General features: G+C 46.6%; 2 protein-coding genes across 4 annotated transcripts in view; one reads left to right on the top strand and one right to left on the bottom strand.

The window, feature by feature from the left end:
- Window positions 1–20,749, bottom strand: part of LOC309698606 (uncharacterized protein) — a 379,790-nt gene that overhangs the window by 163,504 nt on the left and 195,537 nt on the right. The window lies entirely within an intron of this gene.
- Window positions 20,151–20,749, top strand: part of glcci1a (glucocorticoid induced 1a) — a 31,998-nt gene continuing 31,399 nt past the window's right edge. For 2 of the 3 annotated variants that reach the window (XM_082521183.1, XM_082521182.1), the window contains exon 1: window positions 20,151–20,265. The gene's annotated coding sequence lies outside the window, so the exon portion shown is untranslated. The remainder of the gene's footprint in view (window positions 20,266–20,749) is intronic. The other variant, XM_082521185.1, reaches the window with a different exon arrangement.

Below are 20,749 nucleotides of genomic sequence, written 5' to 3'. Positions count from 1 at the left end.
GATTACAAGACGAACTGCCAACTCTTGAGCCACGAGATGGTGGACTCGAACCTGAGAACAGTGCTAACCACCATGCCACCGTGCAACCATGCAAATGAAGAGAATCTAGTAAATCTTTGCTAGTTATAATAGATGTAATTTATCAACTCTGTTTTTGTTGGTTTCTATAGTATGTCCAAAGAATGTGAATCCTGCAGCAATTTGAGTGCGTGTTTATACTGGTCAGGGATCCCTTGAGACAGAACTGTGGCATCTTTATACATTTCAGAGTCAGCCTCTAAGAAATCCTTGGAACGTTTAAACCTGCATTGCTTCTGTGTGTGTGTGTATTAGTAGGCTTTTTAATGCATTCCCTATATGTGTGCGTGTGTGTCTTATTTTCATTTTTTACTTTTTGTTGCTATGCTGAGGACCCTTCTCTTTCTCAAGTTCTGCCCCGAGTCACTCGGCCTGAGTGTTGTGCTTTTCAGGACAACCTTTAACCCAGTGATTTGTGTCCCACACTAAAAACAGACTTCATTCATTCTCCCTCCACCTTCTGCAGCTGTCTGTCTCTCCAAAATCCTTCATCTCTGTAGCCATAGGCTGGTGAAGTTGCTATATAGCGTGATTTTGGCATTTGTATATGCTGCTGGTAACCCTGTAAGGCTGAGGGTGATGCCATTTTCTGACCACCTGCCATTGACTCCTGATGAGGTGGTGTGTCTCCACTTTAAAATAATCAGTCTTTATTTTAGTTTCTGTTGGTTTAAATTCCACTTCAGGAATAATGAGTGTTGTGGTTCATTCATTCCTGGAAGAAAAGGAAGTAGCTTCTAAGTCTGCATTAAAATCAGAGCAGTTCCTCTATTGTGCTAGCTGGGGGAGATTGGTTGATGTTGAAGCTTGTTTTTCAGGTTTAGAGTGGGGTTGAGGTGAAGCTGTGGAATTTTTACCAAAATCTGCCCTTGGATGTAAGTCTGACGGTGCTGATGGTGCTTGTCTGTCATTTTGCTCCAGCCTTTGTTCTCAAGGAGAAGGTTGACCCAGGGCCGGGTCTATCTGCTTCTGACACTGAGACGTTTGATTAATATCATTTTTCATCCTGCCTGTCAACACTTTCTCTCCCTGATTCCTGCTTTGTCATAAGAAAATAATCTTTCTAACTGCATTAAATGACAATATTCATTTCTTCTAATTAATTTGCTTTATACATATCTTGATTTTTCACTTTTTTAAGTTTCATTTCCCTTTATTGGATTATTTTATCTTATACTGAAATACTTTGTTACACTTAATTTCTGTTGGCTTTTGTAATTTGAGCTCCCCGTGTTGTTCACGTTTAATCTCAGAGACCGAGATTCTCAGTGATTCTCAGTCAGTCATGACTTATGTAACCCACAATGCCACTAACATGAATCTGCCTGTGGTAACATTAGCCTTAACTAAAGCTTGGTTTTAATCTTTTTGTTGTTCTTATTTAATTTTTCTGGATAAAGTTTGGAACGATGTCCCCTTGCTAGAAGACATCAGTTCAGCTCTGTTGTAAATGGGTCAATATCTACAACACTGTAGAAGAGATGGATAATATCTAAAATATTTGTTTTAAAAGCCCAGAAAATAAATAAATGAATAAATAAAAATAAAAAAACGTGGGAAAGAATAGCTTTAAATTTTAAATTTTTGTACAAGAAAAAAAGGTTGGAAACATTTTTAGCCATGGAACTGGAGCATTTAGTTTTATTTGGTTTGCCTATTTTTACTCAAGCCTCATTGGATTTAAATCGTCATTTCTGTTTCATGCATGTTTTGCAGATTGTTTAAAAGGTATTTTATAAGAGTGCTATTTATGTGTTTTTACTTCTCTTGCCATCATATTCCAATCTTATATGCAATAGCAATTACAATGTTCAAGAGGGCTAAATCGCAAACTGCAACTTTTAAATATCATGAACTGTGATCTCTGTAACATTTTATTTATTTTCATTTGTTTATTTCATTTGCAATCGGTTCCTCTCAAAGGAACAAGTACATATTTATTTGATGAGTAACTCAAACCCATGCAGACTGCCTTGTTTTCTGAGATTTGGTGAGATAGTTCTTTGTGTATAGCTAGAGAACTGCCTCCACAGGTGACTACATTACATGAAAAATGTAGATTTGGATATACACTTCTTTTATATATTATCAGTTCTTTTTTTTCTTTTTTTTAAAAAAAGATGTAAATAGCAAATTTTAAAATAAGTTCATACACCAATAAAAATACTTTAAAAGGTCATTCTGATTATGATTCAGATTTCAGGATGGACTGCGAACACTTGCACAATCTAAGCTCACCCAGAGACCTTTGACCCCCTTCAATCCTCACAGCTGACCTTCTTGACAGCCTCTTCACCTTTCTCAAGTTGGCAGTAATAGAAGGCATGCTAAAGAAGTTTTCATTCCTTTCTGGAGAGATACCGAACAGAAGCAGAAGTTGCATGTAGGGTTTGACGTGTTGTGTCAATCAGAATCAGAGAAACTTTATTAATCCCAGAGGGAAACTGAGTTGTCATAGCAGCAAATATACAACAAACATCACACACTCTTATAAAATGAGTGTAGAAACAGAGATATTGATAGAAGTTAATATTGATAGTCTTAAGTTAAAAGTACGTGTTTTTTGTTTTGTTTTTAATGACATTTTTGACAGTTGCTCCAACTGTTTGCTTAAATGTTACTGTAGGTTATTTTTCTACAAGCAGGCAAATGGTCATAAATTGAATGCCAAACTAATGAGAATGTGGTTAAGATTTGCAGGGCATGGCATTTCTTTCTAAAAGAGATCTTAACAGTGATATTATATTACACAAGTCAGGTCCAATACTGTATGTTAGTGCAACTAACCATGATTTTCCTCTTGCACTCAAATCAGGCTTTAACTTACAGCAAAATGTATACAAATCAAATTTCCTATGTCATTTTGTTTCTGTGTTGAGGATACCCTCTTTACTGTGAGGACATCCTTACTCCTGCATTTTACTTGTTCCAGAATCTTGTAGTGAGATGATGACAATAACATCTTCTGAGAACCTTATATTCAGTAGTTCTGAGATTAAAGTAAGCATGTTCCAATTTCTTTTTAGATTTGATTTAAAAAACAAAAAGCAAAACAAAATCAATGCATTTTTTTCAGTGAATCAATATGTAAGTTGTTTTTTCTTTTCTTGCTTGTTTGTGAGTTGTTTTTGTTCTCTGGTGTTCTGCTTTAAAATTGTTTATAGAACTCTTGATTCTATTTGATACAAAATCCCACTGTTTAATGTATTTACTGACTGTATTAACACTCATGGTGTCAGTTTTAGTCTTGTTAATGTGTCAAAGAGGCCACATCAGTTGGTAAAATGACCACTGATTTCTTTATTTCTTATTGAGTTCTACATAGTCAAAAAACTTTAGAATTTTAGTAGTATTTGATTTCTGAGTCATTTAACACTGTGTTTTAACATGAAATGTGGTTGTAAAATGTAAAGACAAAGGTTTGGAGCTCATATAGTCAGTGTTGGGAAGGTTACTTTTAAAATGTATTCCACTACAGATTACAGAATACATGCCCCAAAATGTATTTTGTAACGTATTCCATTACATTACTCAATGACAGTAACGTATTCTGAATACGTTGGATTACTTAATATATTATCATGCTTTTTACAACTTCATGAATGTACTATTGCTGTGTGATTTATTACGATTACTGAAGGTCCGCAACACCAGACTGCAGATGAGCTGCACACAGGGCTGGACTGGGACAGAAAATTGGCCCGGGCATTTTGACTAGAGACCGGCCCACCATTATAGGAAAAATCATAAAGCCTTTGAATGAAAATAAACACTGTTGTGACAGTAATGTACACTGTTCTGATGGTATATATGTATCAATCTATCAATTGTTTGTTGTAAGACTCAGATAATTATTTTTGTAAAAGTGAGACATTTTAAATGGGAATAAGAAAGTATTTCCTTGTGCCCCCCTTACCCTTTTAATGCCCTACATGGACCCCTGGCAACACTTTGCTAGACCCGCCCCTGCACAGTTACCAGCTGTCAGCTACTTAGAAAAGGATCCTGGTGTTATTTGTCTCTCAGAAACAGTTCATAACTTCCCTTCAACTCATTCATGTCACCTAAAAGGTAAACCTGTTTCTCCATCACAGCTCTGATGATTCAGTAAGGACATCTCCTGGTTTCATCTTCATGTTTCCCTCTCACCAGATAACCAAACCATATCATGACCAGCAGGTTTGCAGCTGTGGCTCCAGCAAACATCAGCTGATACTAGAAATTAATATTAAATAAATTCTAACAACAGCTGATCAAGCTTAAAAGTGCTGCTGTTGTTTAGCGCGACATCCGCTGGTTTCCTCTTTCTGGCGCAAAGTGGGCAATAAATAAACAAGAGAGAAAAGCCGATCAGCTGATCATTGATCAGTTTCATGATTGAAGTAGAAACAGGAGAGGGAGGGTGAGAGGATGAGAGAAGAAGAGCCAGCTGTGCAGCATAAACACAGAATAACTCCAGCTTTGTGTCTTTTTCATTGTAGCTGAAGTCCGGGACAAACTGTTCCTTTTCACCTCAATACGAAACGCATGATATTTTCTCTGAATACGAGATGATTCCGTTTTTACGGGACAGTTTGAAACTCTAATAATTAACCTTATGAATAAAATAAAGTTCAACATCAGTAACATAGCACCCACCCAGCTGTATAGAAACTCCATCATGCTAGCTAGTACGCAGTACGAAAAAGTCAGCATAACGAAAATAAACTCCACCTAAACTTGGTTCATATCTGACCCAGATGGACTGCAGGTCATAACTTCTTACCTGAAGTTCAGTTCACGTGATACTCAGCCCGGTGGCCGCTTCGGGTCTCTCCTCTTGCCTCCCTTTTCCTTCGTCCACCTGCTGGCTTCCACCACTTGCTAATGTTATTGAATCTGTGGAAGCGCCGCGATAGCCACCACACGAAGTAACGAGTAACCATCCATCCATCCATCCATCTTCATCCGCTTTATCCGGGGCCGGGTCGCGGGGGCAGCAGCCTAAGCAAAGAGGCCCAGACCTCCCTCTTCCCAGCCACCTCCTCCAGCTTATCCGGGGGAATACCAAGGCATTCCCAGGCCAGCCGAGAGATATAATCTCTCCAGCGTGTCCTGGGTCTGCCCCGGGGCCTCCTCTCGGTGGGACATGCCTGGAACACCTCACCCAGGAGGCGCCCAGGGGGCATCCTTGTCAGATGCCCGAACCACCTCAGCTGGCTCCTTTCGATGTGGAGCAGCAGCTGCTCTACTCTGAGCCCCTCCCGGATGGCCGAACTTCTCACCCTATCTCTAAGGGAGAGGCCAGCCACCCTTCGGAGGAAGCTCATTTCTGCCGCTTGTATCCGCGATCTCGTTCTTTCGGTCACTACCCACAGCTCGTGGCCATAGGTGAGGGTAGGGACGTAGATCGACCGGTAAATTGAGAGCTTCGCTTTTACACTCAGCTCCCTCTTCACCACGACGGACCGGTGCAGCGTCTGCATTACTGCAGCTGCAGCCCCAATCCGTCTGTCGATCTCCGGCTCCCTTCTCCCATCACTCGCGAACAAGACCCCGAGATACTTGAACTCCTCCACTTGGGGCAGGAACTCATCCCCGACCCGGAGTGGGCACCCCACCCTTTTCCGGCTGAGAACCATGGCCTCAGATTTGGAGGTGCTGATCCTCATTCCCGCTGCTTCACACTCGGCTGCGAACCGTTCCAGTGCGAGCTGGAGGCCCTCATCCGATGAAGCCAACAGAACCACATCATCTGCAAAAATCAGAGATGAGATTCTGAGGCCACCAAAGCGAAAGCCCTCCGCCACTTGGCTGCGCCTAGAAATCCTGTCCATAAAAATTATGAACAGAACCGGAGACAAAGGGCAGCCCTGGCGGAGCCCATCACCCACCGGGAACGAGTCCGACTTATTGCCGGCAATGCGAACCAAGCTCTTGCAACGGTTGTATAGGGATCGAATGGCCCGTAGCAATGGGCCAGACACCCCATACTCCCGCAACACCTCCCACAGGACACCCCGAGGGACACGGTCGAATGCCTTCTCCAAGTCCGCAAAACACATGTAGACTGGTTGGGCAAACTCCCATGCACCTTCAAGTATCCTGGAGAGGATAAAGAGCTGGTCCAGTGTTCCGCGACCAGGACAAAAACCGCATTGTTCCTCCTGTATCCGAGGTTCGACTAGCGGACGAACTCTCCTTTCCAGCACCCTGGCATAGACTTTCCCAGGGAGGCTGAGGAGTGTGATCTCCCTGTAGTTGGAACACACCCTCCGGTCCCCCTTCTTAAAGATGGGGACCACCACCCCGGTCTGCCAGTCCACAGGTACTGCCCCTGATCTCCACGCAACATTGCAGAGGCGTGTCAACCAAGACAGCCCTACAACGTCCAGAGCCTTCAGGAACTCGGGGCGGACCTCATCAACACCAGGGGCTCTGCCACCAAGGAGTTGTTTAACTGCCTCAGTGACCTCGCCCCCGGAAATTGGCGGGTCATTCCCCTCATCCCCAGACTCTGCTTCCTCCTCGGAAGACGTGTCAGTGGGATTAAGGAGGTCCTCGAAGTATTCCTTCCACCGCCTGACAATTTTCTCAGTCGACGTCAGCAGCGCTCCGCCAGCACTATACACAGTGCAGGTAGAGCACCGCTTTCCCCTCCTGAGACGCCTGACGGTTTGCCAGAATCTCTTCGAGGCAGTCCGAAAGTCTTTTTCCATGGCCTCTCCGAACTCCTCCCACACCCGAGTTTTTGCTTCAGCCACTGCCCGAGCCGCATTCCGCTTGGCCTGTCGATACCTGTCGGCTGCCTCCGGAGTCCCACAGGCTAACCAAGCCCGATAGGACTCCTTCTTCAGCCTGGTGGCTCCCTTCACCTCTGGTGTCCACCATTTGGTTCGGGGATTACCACCACGGCAGGCACCAACCACCTTGCGGCCGCAGCTCAATGCAGCAGCTTCGGCAATGGAGACGCTGAACATGGTCCATTCGGACTCAATGTCCCCAGTCTCCCTCGGAATGCTGTTGAAGCTCTGCTGGAGGTGTGCGTTGAAGATCTCGCGGACTGGGGCCTCTGCTAGACGTTCCCAGCACACCCTCACTACGCGTTTAGGTGCACCAGGTCTGTCCAGCGTCCTCCCCCGCCACCTGATCCAACTCACCACCAGGTGGTGATCAGTTGACAGCTCAGCCCCTCTCTTTACCCGAGTGTCCAGAACATATGGTCGCAGGTCTGCTGATACGATTACAAAATCGATCATCGACCTACGGCCTAGAGCGTCCTGGTGCCACGTGCACTTATGGACACTCTTATGTTCGAACAGGGTGTTCGTTATGGCCAAACTGTGATTAGCACAGAAGTCCAATAACAAAGCACCGCTCGGGTTCAGATCAGGGAGGCCGTTCCTCCCAATCACGCCTCCAGGTCTCGCTGTCGTTACCCACGTGAGCATTGAAGTCTCCCAGCAGGACAACAGAGTCTCCAGGTGGAGCACCCTCCAGAGCCCAAGCCATGTGTCGAGGTGAGCCCGACTATATCTAGCCGGTACCTCTCAACCTCAAGCACTAACTCAGGCTCCTTCCCCACCAGAGAGGTGACATTCCATGTCCCTATTGCCAGTCTTGGCAGCCGGGGGTCAGTCCGCCAGGGCCTCCGCTCCTGGCCACCACCCGGCACACAATGCACCCGACCCCTATGGCGCCTCCTGCGGGTGGTGGGCCTGCGGGAGGATGGGCCCATGTCTCCTCTTCGGGCTGTGCCCGGCCGGGCCCCATGAACTAAGGCCCGGCCACCAGACGCTCGCCCTCGGGCACCCTCCCCGGGCCTGGCTCCAGGGCGGGGCCCCGGTAACCCTATCCCGGGCAGGGTAAACTGTTCCCTCGGTATCCTTTTCATAAGGGTCTTCTGAATCGCTCTTTGTCTGGTCCCTCACCCAGGGCCAATTTGCTGCTGAGTAACGACCCTATCTAAATCCCAGTAACGAGTAACGCGTTCCTGGTTTTGGCATAATAACTAGGTACCGTGCTCGTTACCACAATAATAACGTAGTTACTGTAACGCGTTACTTAATAACGCGTTAGTTCCAACACTGGTTATTATTATATTTACATGCTTCCAGCTCCCATTTCTGCTCGATGACAACTCGTACTTTTCCACTCACCTTTTTCTCCCTCCTCGCGCTCACAGACACATAACGGGTATGGCAGTCCATTCTCCCTGCAGCACGGACTACAGGGAGTGCAGAATTATTAGGCAAATGAGTATTTTGTCCACATCATCCTCTTCATGCATGTTGTCTTACTCCAAGCTGTATAGGCTCGAAAGCCTACTACCAATTAAGCATATTAGGTGATGTGCATCTCTGTAATGAGAAGGGGTGTGGTCTAATGACATCAACACCCTATATCAGGTGTGCATAATTATTAGGCAACGTCCTTTCCTTTGGCAAAATGGGTCAAAAGAAGGACTTGACAGGCTCAGAAAAGTCAAAAATAGCGAGATATCTTGCAGAGGGATGCAGCAGTCTCAAAATTGCAAAGCTTCTGAAGCGTGATCATCGAACAATCAAGCGTTTCATTCAAAATAGTCAACAGGGTCGCAAGAAGTGTGTGGAAAAACCAAGGTGCAAAATAACTGCCCATGAACTGAGAAAAGTCAAGCGTGCAGCTGCCAAGATGCCACTTGCCACCAGTTTGGCCATATTTCAGAGCTGCAACATCACTGAAGTGCCCAAAAGCACAAGGTGTGCAATGCTCAGAGACATGGCCAAGGTAAGAAAGGCTGAAAGACGACCACCACTGAACAAGACACACAAGCTGAAACGTCAAGACTGGGCCAAGAAATATCTCAAGACTGATTTTTCTAAGGTTTTATGGACTGCTGAAATGAGAGTGAGTCTTGATGGGCCAGATGGATGGGCCCGTGGCTGGATTGGTAAAGGGCAGAGAGCTCCAGTCCGACTCAGACGCCAGCAAGGTGGAGGTGGAGTACTGGTTTGGGCTGGTATCATCAAAGATGAGCTTGTGGGGCCTTTTCGGGTTGAGGATGGAGTCAAGCTCAACTCCCAGTCCTACTGCCAGTTTCTGGAAGACACCTTCTTCAAGCAGTGGTACAGGAAGAAGTCTGCATCCTTCAAGAAAAACATGATTTCCATGCAGGACAATGCTCCATCACACGTATCCAAGTACTCCACAGCGTGGCTGGCAAGAAAGGGTATAAAAGAAGAAAAACTAATGACATGGCCACCTTGTTCACCTGAGCTGAACCCCATTGAGAACCTGTGGTCCATCATCAAATGTGAGATTTACAAGGAGGGAAAACCGTACACCTCTCTGAACAGTGTCTGGGAGGCTGTGGTTGCTGCTGCACGCAATGTTGATGGTGAACAGATCAAAACACTGACCGAATCCATGGATGGCAGGCTTTTGAGTATCCTTGCAAAGAAAGGTGGCTATATCGGTCGCTGATTTGTTTTTGTTTTGTTTTTGAATGTCAGAAATGTATATTTGTGAATGTGGAGATGTTATATTGGTGTCACTGGTAAAAATAAATAATTGAAATGGGTATATATTTGCTACATTCTTTAGGGTGACGCCTGTAGCATTCAGCTTAGCACAACAACAACGAAAAAAAGGTGCTGGGCCTTTCTCAATATGTATACTTGTGCGTACTTGCGTTCTCGTGTACTCGTGATACGTCATCAGTCGGAGACCAAGTACTGTTCCAATTCGAAGTCCGCATCAAGCCGAGAACGCGAAAAAAATCCCGGATGTGTTCTCGCTCCGCCCGTTTTGTCGAGCATGCATCGGTGGTGACTTGTGTGGACTTGGTACAGCTAAATATCCCAGAATGCATTTCATCCAAAACTCAAACACGGCAATGGCGGACGAGCGGGGCTAAAAACATTTAAATATTACTCTTTCTGGGTCACAAAATACATGTACACTATTTTTATTCAATTCAATTCAATTTTATTTATATAGCGCCAAATCGCAACAAAAGTCGCCTCAAGGCGCTTCATAGATACAGAGAAAAACCCAACAATCATATGACCCCCTATGAGCAAGCACTTTGGCGACAGTGGGAAGGAAAAACTCCCTTTTAACAGGAAGAAACCTCCGGCAGAACCAGGCTCAGGGAGGGGCGGAGCCATCTGCTGCGACCGGTTGGCGTGAGAGAAGGAAGACAGGATAAAAGACATGCTGTGGAAGAGAGACAGAGGTTAATAACAGATATGATTCAATGCTGAGAGGTCTATTAACACATAGTGAGTGAGAAAGGTGACTGGAAAGGAAAAACTCAATGCATCATGGGAATCCCAATTTGTGCATGTAAATGAAGAGTCCTCTTCACACACTGAGGTTAATTATGGAGTTCCACAGGGTTCAGTGCTAGGACCAATTCTGTTTACATTATACATGCTTCCCTTAGGCAGTATCATTAGAAGACATAGCATACATTTTCACTGCTATGCAGATGACACCCAGCTCTATCTGTCCATGAAGCCAGATAACACACACCAATTAGTTAAACTGCAAGAATGTCTTAAAGACATAAAGACCTGGATGGCCGCTAACTTTCTGCTTCTTAATTCAGATAAAACTGAGGTTATTGTACTCGGCCCTGAAAAGCTTAAAAATATGATATCTAACCAGATTCTTACTCTGGATGGCATTACCTTGGCCTCCAGTAACGCTGTGAGGAACCTTGGAGTCATTTTTGACCAGGACATGTCCGTCAATGCACATATTAAACAAATATGTAAGACTGCGTTCTTCCATTTGTGCAACATCTCTAAAATTAGAAATATCCTGTCTCAGAGTGACGCTGAAAAACTAGTTCATGCATTTATTACTTCCAGGCTGGACGACTGTAATTCATTATTATCAGGATGTCCAAAAAACTCACTGAAAAGCCTTCAGTTAATCCAAAATGCTGCAGCAAGAGTCCTGACAGGGACTAGAAAGAGAGAGCATATTTCTCCTGTTTTGGCTTCCCTTCATTGGCTTCCTGTTAAATCCAGAATTGCATTCAAAATCCTGCTCCTCACATACAAGGTCTTAAATAATCAGACCCCATCTTATCTTAATGACCTTGTAGTACAATATCACCCTATTAGAGCACTTCGCTCTTGCTCTGCAGAACTACTTGTTGTTCCTAGAGTATTTAAAAGTAGAATGGGAGGGAGAGCCTTCAGTTTTCATGCCCCTCTTCTGTGGAACCAGCTTCCAGTTTGGATTCAGGAGACAGACACTATCTCTACTTTTAAGATTAGGCTTCAAACTTTCCTTTTTGCTAAAGCATATAGTTAGGGCTGGACCAGGTGACCCTGAATCCTCCCGTAGATATGCTGCAATTGTCACGGATTGCCGGGGCAAGCCGTGTGGAATGTAGGAAGGACCCAAAAGGCAGCAGCTCTGGTGCAGGTGAGTGTTTATTAACAGGGGTGGGTAAGTACAAACAGCGGTGGCGACAAAACATGAAACTGGAAACCTAAACTGGGTAAACTAATAAGACAAACCAGAACGAGGATGCAGGGAGGTCCGGAGAAATACATATGGGAAGACGCAGGGAGACCAAGGGGAAACAACACAGACGAACCAGCAATTACTAAGACAGAAAATACAACTTAAATACACTCAGAGAACACAGGGAGATTACACACAGGTGGGAAACACAGCTGGGAGTGATTAACATAACGAGACTAGGGAGGCAAACTGAAAACACTCACATAAGACGCAGACCTTCACAATAAAACAGGAACACACGGGCAGAACAGAGTAAACACTAAACAAAGGAAGAACAGAACCAAAATCGAAGAGAAAACACAAAATGCTGGGTCAAAAGGACCCAGGATCATGACAGCAATAGACATAGGCTGCCGGGGGATTCCCATGATGCATTGAGTTTTTCCTTTCCAGTCACCTTTCTCACTCACTATGTATTAACAGACCTCTCTGCATTGAATCATATCTGTTATTAACCTCTGTCTCTCTTCCACAGCATGTCTTTTATCCTGTCTTCCTTCTCTCACCCCAACCGGTCGCAGCAGATGGCCCCGCCCCTCCCTGAGGTTTCTTCCTGTTAAAAGGGAGTTTTTCCTTCCCACTGTCCCCAAAGTGCTTGCTCATAGGGGGTCATATGATTGTTGGGTTTTTCTCTGTATCTATGAAGCGCCTTGAGGCGACTTATGTTGTGATTTGGCGCTATATAAATAAAATTGAATTGAATTGAATATATAAGTCACTTAGATCACTTCTAAATGTTAATGTTTGGTTTATTTCAGTGTTTTATTTGTTCCTGAGTATACCGGTTTGGCTGTGATTAAAGTTAAGCTTCATAACATATTACTCACAGTTAAATTAAGAGGGGACGGCAGTAAAAACTCTGGACCTGTGACATCATCAAGTACGCTGGTGTTCCAATTGTACAAAACGCGAGTCCGTGCTCGCGTTCTCAGCAAGTACGTACTCCCGTGTGATCTCGGCAAGACCGGTCTCGCCGAGAACGCGAGTACATACTTGCGTACTTAGAATTGAGAAAGGGCTGGTCTCTCTTCCAGGAAACACACAGTCGCAGAGAGAGCGCGTCACCCTGTAACCATGGCAACCGTAACGCTGCCGCCTGCAACAACAGAACGACAGAACAAACAAAACCCAAACAATATGAAACAGGAAAATACCGCCGTGTAATCCATTTATTTCGTTAAAGTAACTGTATTCTAAATACCACCTATTTAAACGGTAACTGTAACAGAATACAGTTACTCATATTTTGTATTTTAAATACGTAACGGCGGTACATGTATTCTGTTACTCCCCAACACTACATATAATTATACTGATAAATGTCTTAAAATAATATCCAAACTGGCAACATGCATGAAATGGACGATAACTTTAACTAGCTTTAACTGTCTTTGAGTTTAAATCGGTGACAACATTTCTAATGATACTAGACTAACAAAAATCTGTGCACAATCATACGGAGCCCCACAAGGGATATGGGAGGGGAAAAAATTAAGATGAACTTTTGCGAGATCTCGCAAAACTAACTCGGGATCTCGCAAAAGTTGAATTCCAACAATGGCGGCAACTACTTAGTTGTAATATTACTCTTTCTGGGTCACAAAATAAACTTTTAAGATATTTTGAGGCGTGAATGTAGCTGTGTAAATGTCAAATATCTGCTCGATTTACAAGACATCACATATTTGCAAAAGTGCTCCGACGTTTTCGGAGACGTCTGACACCCACCATCTCGAAGCTAACGGGAGGTCGAGACCTACTATAGCCGGGGGGAACACCGCTCACCCGGCACATTGTTTTGTGAGATCTCACAAAAGTTTATCTTAATTTTTTTTCTCCCATGTCCCTTGCGGAGCTCCATACAATCACAACTACCATAAATTAAATATCCTTTGTGTCCTTCTTCCAACATAATGGGTCTCTTTTGTTAATGTTGTGGTGGACCACTAGAGGGCTCCACTCACACCCAGTGTAGAGGAAGTGTGTTCCTGTGTTTTGTGGCGCGATATGCGCAGTTGATGTTGGAGACGAATAAAGAAGGAGTGAGAACTGAGAGCTGTGTCGTTGATGCTTACCTCCACATTGGTGACCCCTGACTCGAGCATGCAACGGGCCGTAGATAACGCACACTCCGCTATGGATGCATCAGCGGCCGCCGGACCTCCGCCTCCTGTTGCAGCTACGTTCGCTGTGGCGCTGAAACTGCCGGACTTTTGGCTCCATGACCCCCCGTCATGGTTCGTACACGTGGAGGCTCAGTTCGCCCTTCGTGGCATCTCGGCTGACGACACGAAGTATCACCATGTGGTGGCCTCGCTCGACCCGCTGGCCACCCGTCGCGCGATGGCGCTCTTCCGGGACCCACCCGCCCAAGGGAAATACGCCGCCCTCAAAGAGCTGCTTCTTCGGCGCTATGCCCTCTCCGACGCCGAACGAGCCGAAAAGCTCCTCAACCTGTCAGGCTTGGGTGGCGGTACCGCGCTCGAGCTCATGGAGAACATGCTATCGTTGCTCGGGCCGGATGACGGTGGTTTCCTCTTCGTGCACCTCTTCCTTCGCCAACTACCGGCCGCCGTGAGAGCTGTCCTCGCGAACTCTCCGCTTCTGCCTGCGAAGGATTATCACTCCCTGGCTGAAGAAGCGGATCGTATTCTCCTGGCTAGCCGCACTTTCGACGTTCACGCCCTGGCTACGGACACGCCGGCGGCACCTTCCACGCCTCCACCTGCCTCCCCCGGAGCATCCGCCCCCTTGCTGACGGCAGGGATTGCTACACGCCGGCACCGCGGAAAGAGCATCTGTTTCTACCATCAGCGTTTTGGCGACAGAGCGCGTCGCTGCCTGCCGCCTTGCGCTTTCACGGCCCAGGGAAACGGACCCGCCAGCGCGCCGTAGCAGCCGCGACCGCTGGCAATACAGAAAGGCTGCTCTTCATAGAGGACTCGCGCTCCGGGAGACGTTTTCTCGTGGACTCCGGCTCCCAGAAGAGCCTCCTTCCCCCTACCGCTGCCGACGGACTAGCAGCGAACTGTGGGCCGCAGCTCATTGCAGCTAACGGCTCTCCCATCAAAACGTTTGGGGAAAGGTTGGTGACTGTTTGTTTTCATGGCCGGGATTTCCAGTGGAACTTTGTTGTTGCTGCTAGCTCTGTACCTATTTTGGGTGCTGATTTCCTGTGTGCTCATGGACTACTTGTCGATGTCGCTAACAGACGTTTAATCGATGCTCTCTCGTTTTCTTCGCTACCCTGTTTTACTCGGGCCGCCGAGCCCCTGATTCGGGCTAATGTAGTGACCTCCGGGGATGCTTTTCAGCGTTTGCTTTTAGAGTTTCCATCGCTGTCTGTCCCTAATTTCTCTAGCACGGTAACGAAGCATGGGGTTGAGCATTATATTCCCACGGTCGGGCCCCCGGTGTTCGCGCGCGCGCGCCGCCTCGACCCCGCGAAACTGTCCGTCGCTCGGGAAGAGTTTGCAGCCATGGAGCGCCTTGGCATTGTACAGCGTTCGAACAGTGCATGGGCCTCTCCGCTTCACATGGTGCCCAAATCGGACGGTCAGTGGCGGCCATGCGGAGATTTCCGCCGTTTAAATAATGCCACGGAGAATGACCGTTACCCCATCCCCCACATTCAGGATTTTTCTGCCAATCTCGCCGGAACGTCGATTTTTTCTAAAATTGACTTGGTGCGGGGGTATCACCAGGTTCCCGTGCGCCCCGAAGACGTTCCTAAAACCGCTGTCATTACCCCCTTCGGCTTGTTCGAGTTTTTGCGCATGCCGTTTGGCCTGAAAGGTGCCGCCCAGACCTTTCAGCGGCTGATGGACTCCGTTTTGCGTGGGCTGCCGTTCGTTTTTGTTTATCTGGACGATATATTGGTGGCCAGCTGCTCAGCGAGCCAGCACGAGTCCCATCTGCGCCAGGTTTTCCAGCGTTTGGAAGCGCACAGCCTGATCATCAACCCTTCCAAGTGCCAGTTTGGGTTGCCTGTTCTGGATTTCCTCGGGCACCGCATTTCCGCTGAAGGTGTGGTTCCGTTGCCCGACAGAGTCCAGGCCGTTTCGGCTTTTCCGCGTCCCACGTCGGTTAAAGCGTTGCAGGAGTTCTTGGGGATGATAAATTTTTACAACCGCTTTCTCCCCAGAGCTGCCCACCTGCTACAGCCACTCTATGCTGCCTTAAAAGGTAAAACAGCCAAAGATCCGGTTGACTGGCTGCCTGAACGCGTCCGTGCGTTTTCCGCAGCCAAGTCTGCGCTGGCTGACGCCGCCCTGCTGGCCCACCCGCTTCCGTCGGCGGAGATCGCGTTGACCACCGACGCCTCGGACGTGGCAGTGGGCGGAGTGTTGGAACAGCGGGTTTCAGGTCTCTGGCAACCGCTCGCCTTTTTCAGTCGTACGCTCCGGGATGCTGAACGCAAGTACAGTGTTTTTGACAGGGAGTTGCTGGCCCTGCACCTCGCGACACGGCATTTTCGTTTTTTCCTCGAGGGTCGCAACTTTGCTGCGTACGTTGACCACAAACCTTTGACGTTTGCGATGTCCAAGGTCTCTGACCCATGGAGCGCACGCCAGCAGCGCCAGTTGGCGGCCATTTCTGAGTTTACCACAGACATTCAGCATGTGGCTGGTAAGTCCAATCACGTCGCTGACTGTCTCTCACGTGTGTTGGTTTCTCCGGTGTATGTCGGCATCAACTACGCTGCCATGGCCGCCGAGCAACGTGCTGACCCGGACGTCCTTGCCCTTCAGTCAACAAAAACGGGCCTCGTGCTGGAGGACACCCCGGTGTGGGACGGCGGTCCGCACCTTCTTTGCGACGTTTCCACCGGCCGCCCCCGCCCGGTGGTTCCCCTTTCATGGCGTCGTCGTGTTTTTGACTCGGTGCATGCCCTCTCTCATCCCGGCGTCCGGGCCTCGGTCAAGCTGGTCAGCGCCAGGTTTGTTTGGCCGGGCCTTCGCAAGACGGTGAAAGAATGGGCGGCAGTTTGTATCCCATGCCAACGCTCGAAAATCCACTGGCACACACAGGCACCCCTCGAACCTTTCCGTGTCCCGGGTAGGCGTTTCGATCACGTTCATGTGGACCTGTTTGGTCCCTTGCCGCAGTCACAGGGTTTCACGCACCTTTTGACTGTGGTGGACCGCACAACCAGGTGGCCGGAGGCGGTACTCGGACAGGGGCCCCCAGTTTGTTTCCGAGCTTTGGTCTGCTATGGCTGACGGCCTGGGAGTCAAGGTCCACCGCACCACAGCATACCACCCGCAAGCTAATGGGATGTGCGAACGGTTTCACCGGTCACTTAAGGCCGCACTCCGTGCTTCCTTGACAAGTGGCGACTGGGTCGACCGTCTTCCGTGGGTTTTGCTGGGTTTGCGTAGCGCGGTTAAAGAAGACCTCGGGGTTTCCCCGGCTGAACTGGTCCTCGGCCAGCCTCTCCGGGTCCCCGGGGAATTCTTACCTGAGAGCCCTCCCCCATGTTTCGATACCTCTTTGTTGCCTTTTCGCCCCCCAAGAAACTCATTTCCTGTTCCTGGTCCTGTGCACCACTGCCTGCCTGACACCTTTGTTCCGAGTTCATTGGACTCTGCTCGTTTCGTTTTCGTCAGGCACAATGCCCATAGGACTCCGCTGCGTCCACCATATGACGGGCCATACAGGGTTCTTAAACCAGGCAACAAACATTTCGTTTTGGACTTTGGCGGTCGGCAGGAAGTTGTCTCTGTTGACAGACTTAAGCCTGCACATGTTATGCAAGAGGATCAGGTGGTCCCGGCCCAGGCCCCTCGCCGCGGCCGCCCACCTGCCACCGGGCTGATGGATTCTGTTTTTTCCCCCAGGAGCGACCCAAAATCAACGGAGTCCGAGTCGTCTTCAGCTTTTTCTGACCGCCAGTGCCAGCCTCGCTCCCGGGCTGGGTTGCCCTCTGTCAGTTCCCCACCCCCCCAGTTCAGCCGCTCCGGCCGTTTGCTTAAGCCCCGGGTCCTGGACTAGTTCTGCTGGGTGTTCGGGGGGGGGGGGCATTTGTGGTGGACCACTAGAGGGCTCCACTCACACCCAGTGTAGAGGAAGTGTGTTCCTGTGTTTTGTGGCGCGATATGCGCAGTTGATGTTGGAGACGAATAAAGAAGGAGTGAGAACTGAGAGCTGTGTCGTTGATGCTTACCTCCACAATGTAATGTGTTTTTCTCTCAAGAAAATGAACAAGGTTGCAATACAATACTGTGACTGCCATCATCTTCGTCATCAAGTGTAACAACATTGTCTCCAACTGATAGTGCTCTGTATTCACCAGTACCACAGTCACTTTTACAAATACCATTCATATCTGGGTTATCCATTCCTGCATTGTTGACTATGCCCTGACACATCTGAAGAGGGGATTACCCTCCTTGTGGTGAAAGTGCACAAGTATTCTACCGGTTCTGAAAAAAGAAATTCCAGAAAAGGTTTGAATGTGATCAACTAGTTCTTCTGAAGAACAAAGAATCTGCAGTCTCTCTTTGAATTTGTTCAATACATTCTAATACATTATTTAAAAAAATCTTATGGCATTTCCATTGCTACTTACTCCCCAAATTAAAAACAATACTAGTAAAGAAAACTGAATGATTTTGAATAGCTTCTTTGCTTAGTTCTTCTGGTCAGGTCTTGATTAGTAAAACAAAGTTCCAAGTGTATATTACTGTGTGGTTTAATAGTGACTTCCTGCTTAGAAAATGCATTTATGTGAGAGTCAAAACGTATATCTGTAAGAGTAAATGATAAATACTGTGTGTGTGTGTGTGTGTGTGTGTGTGTGTGTGTGTGTGTGTGTGTGTGTGTGTAAAATAGGTAGTGTTAATATATTTGCAAGACAGTATGTGAGGATCCAGATATATGGATGTAAAAGAAGAATGTATGTGTGAGAATGAGGGACTAGATTTTGGCTTGTACAACCCCTCATATATCTATCTACATAACTTTTGTATTAAATAACTACTTGGATCATCCATCCATGGAGGCAAAAGGAAGATATGAAGAGAAACTATGCATTCTGGTAATTTGTGGCCCACATTATATCACAGCAGCTTTATTTTAATCCCCGAAAGTGGATACATGTCTCACACAGCTCCAGTCCGGTGACATCTACATGTATCTTGTAGACAATCCCTCATATTACCCTGTTACCAGAGTGAAAGCTTTCAAAATACGGACAGCTACATTTTTTTATGTGGATGGGTAAATAACGCCACCATGTGGGAGGTGAACAACAAGAATTTCCCCATCATTAGCAAAGATAAGTGCTACGTATATTGACATGAAGAAATATAATGGAGTTTGGCCCACGAAGTTACTTTTTTTTTGTTAGAGAGGATTTGTTTGTTGTTGAGCTCAATGTTAAAATGCTTTCTTTAAAAAGCAAAAAAATATTTAATATGAAGGCAATATGAGCAGAGAGTACAAACATGTTGAGGGATTGGTTGTGTTAGTTCAGTGAGAGTTATTTGTAAAGAAAACAATTTTCACTAGCAGTCAAAACCTAATGTGTACACTTATATCTGCATTTTCATTTTAGTTAAATATGAACAAAAATGATAGCAGAGGTGCTGCCATGTGTCTGGCCAGAAAGAAAGTACCAAGTACAAATTTAAGTACCAGTAAAAGGCTTCAGTTAGTTAGTGAGAAAAAAATGTGTGTTCACGTTTGGAGTTTTGTCTTGTTATACAATATTTAAAATTCAAAAACAAACAAAACACTGCATTTCCAGAATTATTTGTGGGTGTTTTCTTGTTTGTTTGTACTACTTGAACCCTAAAGTATCCCTCACATGAGATGACAGTGCCAGCAGTGGCCCACGGCTCATTTCAATTTGAGACCCTTAGAGTCTACACGCTTCTGACAGTTGTAAATAAACGTTGGGCTATGCATCCAATAGCACAGCAACTATGTGGCGATCAAAGCCGGGAGGGCAAAGGACCGCAGTACCGTTTTGTCCTCCAGGTGGGCGTGGCTCTGGCGTCACATAAAATATATGAAGTGATAGGTAACTGCGTTGCTGTATTGGAGAGTGGTTGGTTTGGGGGAGGACTAGTTTGACTTTAAGGTGCAAATAAATATGCAAGCGTGGCAACATAAGTTTGAATTCTGCCAAAAAAAACATTTTTATTCAGAATCAGCGCACAAGTGGAAATCATGCCATGTCAATTGAAGTTGAGAATTTTTCGTAACCTGAAAGGCAAAGTGTACTTCATGGACAGCTTTTGTCAACTGTGTTAAAAGCAATTCCGTTAGTGAAAATGTGAGCTTATAAAAGGAACTGTTACGTTCGCCATGTTAACATCACAAACAATCTAATGAAGTAATTGCTGGTAGTCAGGTCAGCCAACAGCGAGTTCGTCCCAGCGACAACAGCGGAATAAACTCGGCGCCTCTCCCACAGCCTCATCTCTATCTGCAGCAGTAACACCTCCACCGCCACGATCCGCGTGCAGCCGCTCCGCGTCACGGTACTGTACCGGCTTCTGCGTAGAATTCAACACAACTCAACCCCCCCTCTTCCTCTAGCCGGGAGCAACACAGGACCTACGACGTCCAGTTGCTCCAGTCCCGCCAACCCGGGTGGAAGTGGCTCGGACGGCAACCTGGTCCACAGGCAGAGAGTGTCACCGCTGTACAGCAGGAGCTTGCCTGTTCCCAAAGGTAACCGCTTCCTGTCTAGCAAATGAAGTTTATCCTAAATGCACCCATCATCGTTTAGCTTCGTGCTATGCTAAGTGGTGTTCAGTCACCTACTGAGCGACCGCCAAACCAAAGTAGCTTGACAAATCGGGCAATAGAATGGTTTCGACGATAAATGAATAAATGCGTCCTTTGATTAAAAAAAAGACCCAACCTGTTTCCGAATAGTTACGTTCCACCCTCGCGTTCGGCCTATGTGTAGGCCCCTGTTCAGTACCGGAGAAAATAAAATACTTAATTTTTCATGCTGTTCGAAAAGCGGGGGCCGCGTTGTGTTTTGGTGACTCAAAATACCGAGGAAAGGGAACAAACAGTCGAAGCAACTCCTAAATTACTTAATTTCATGTGAAATGGACTTGCGCCAAATTCAAGATTTCATTGTCATAATTCAGACAAAGGCCGGGAGTGTTTGTTTAAAGCCAGTATAGCATTTATTATAACACAT

Source organism: Aulonocara stuartgranti (assembly GCF_965226115.1).
Source record: "Aulonocara stuartgranti genome assembly, chromosome: 22".
Classification (NCBI taxonomy): domain Eukaryota; kingdom Metazoa; phylum Chordata; class Actinopteri; order Cichliformes; family Cichlidae; genus Aulonocara; species Aulonocara stuartgranti.
The sequence above is the reverse complement of the archived record's forward strand: the minus strand, read 5'-3'. Positions and strand labels throughout refer to the sequence as shown.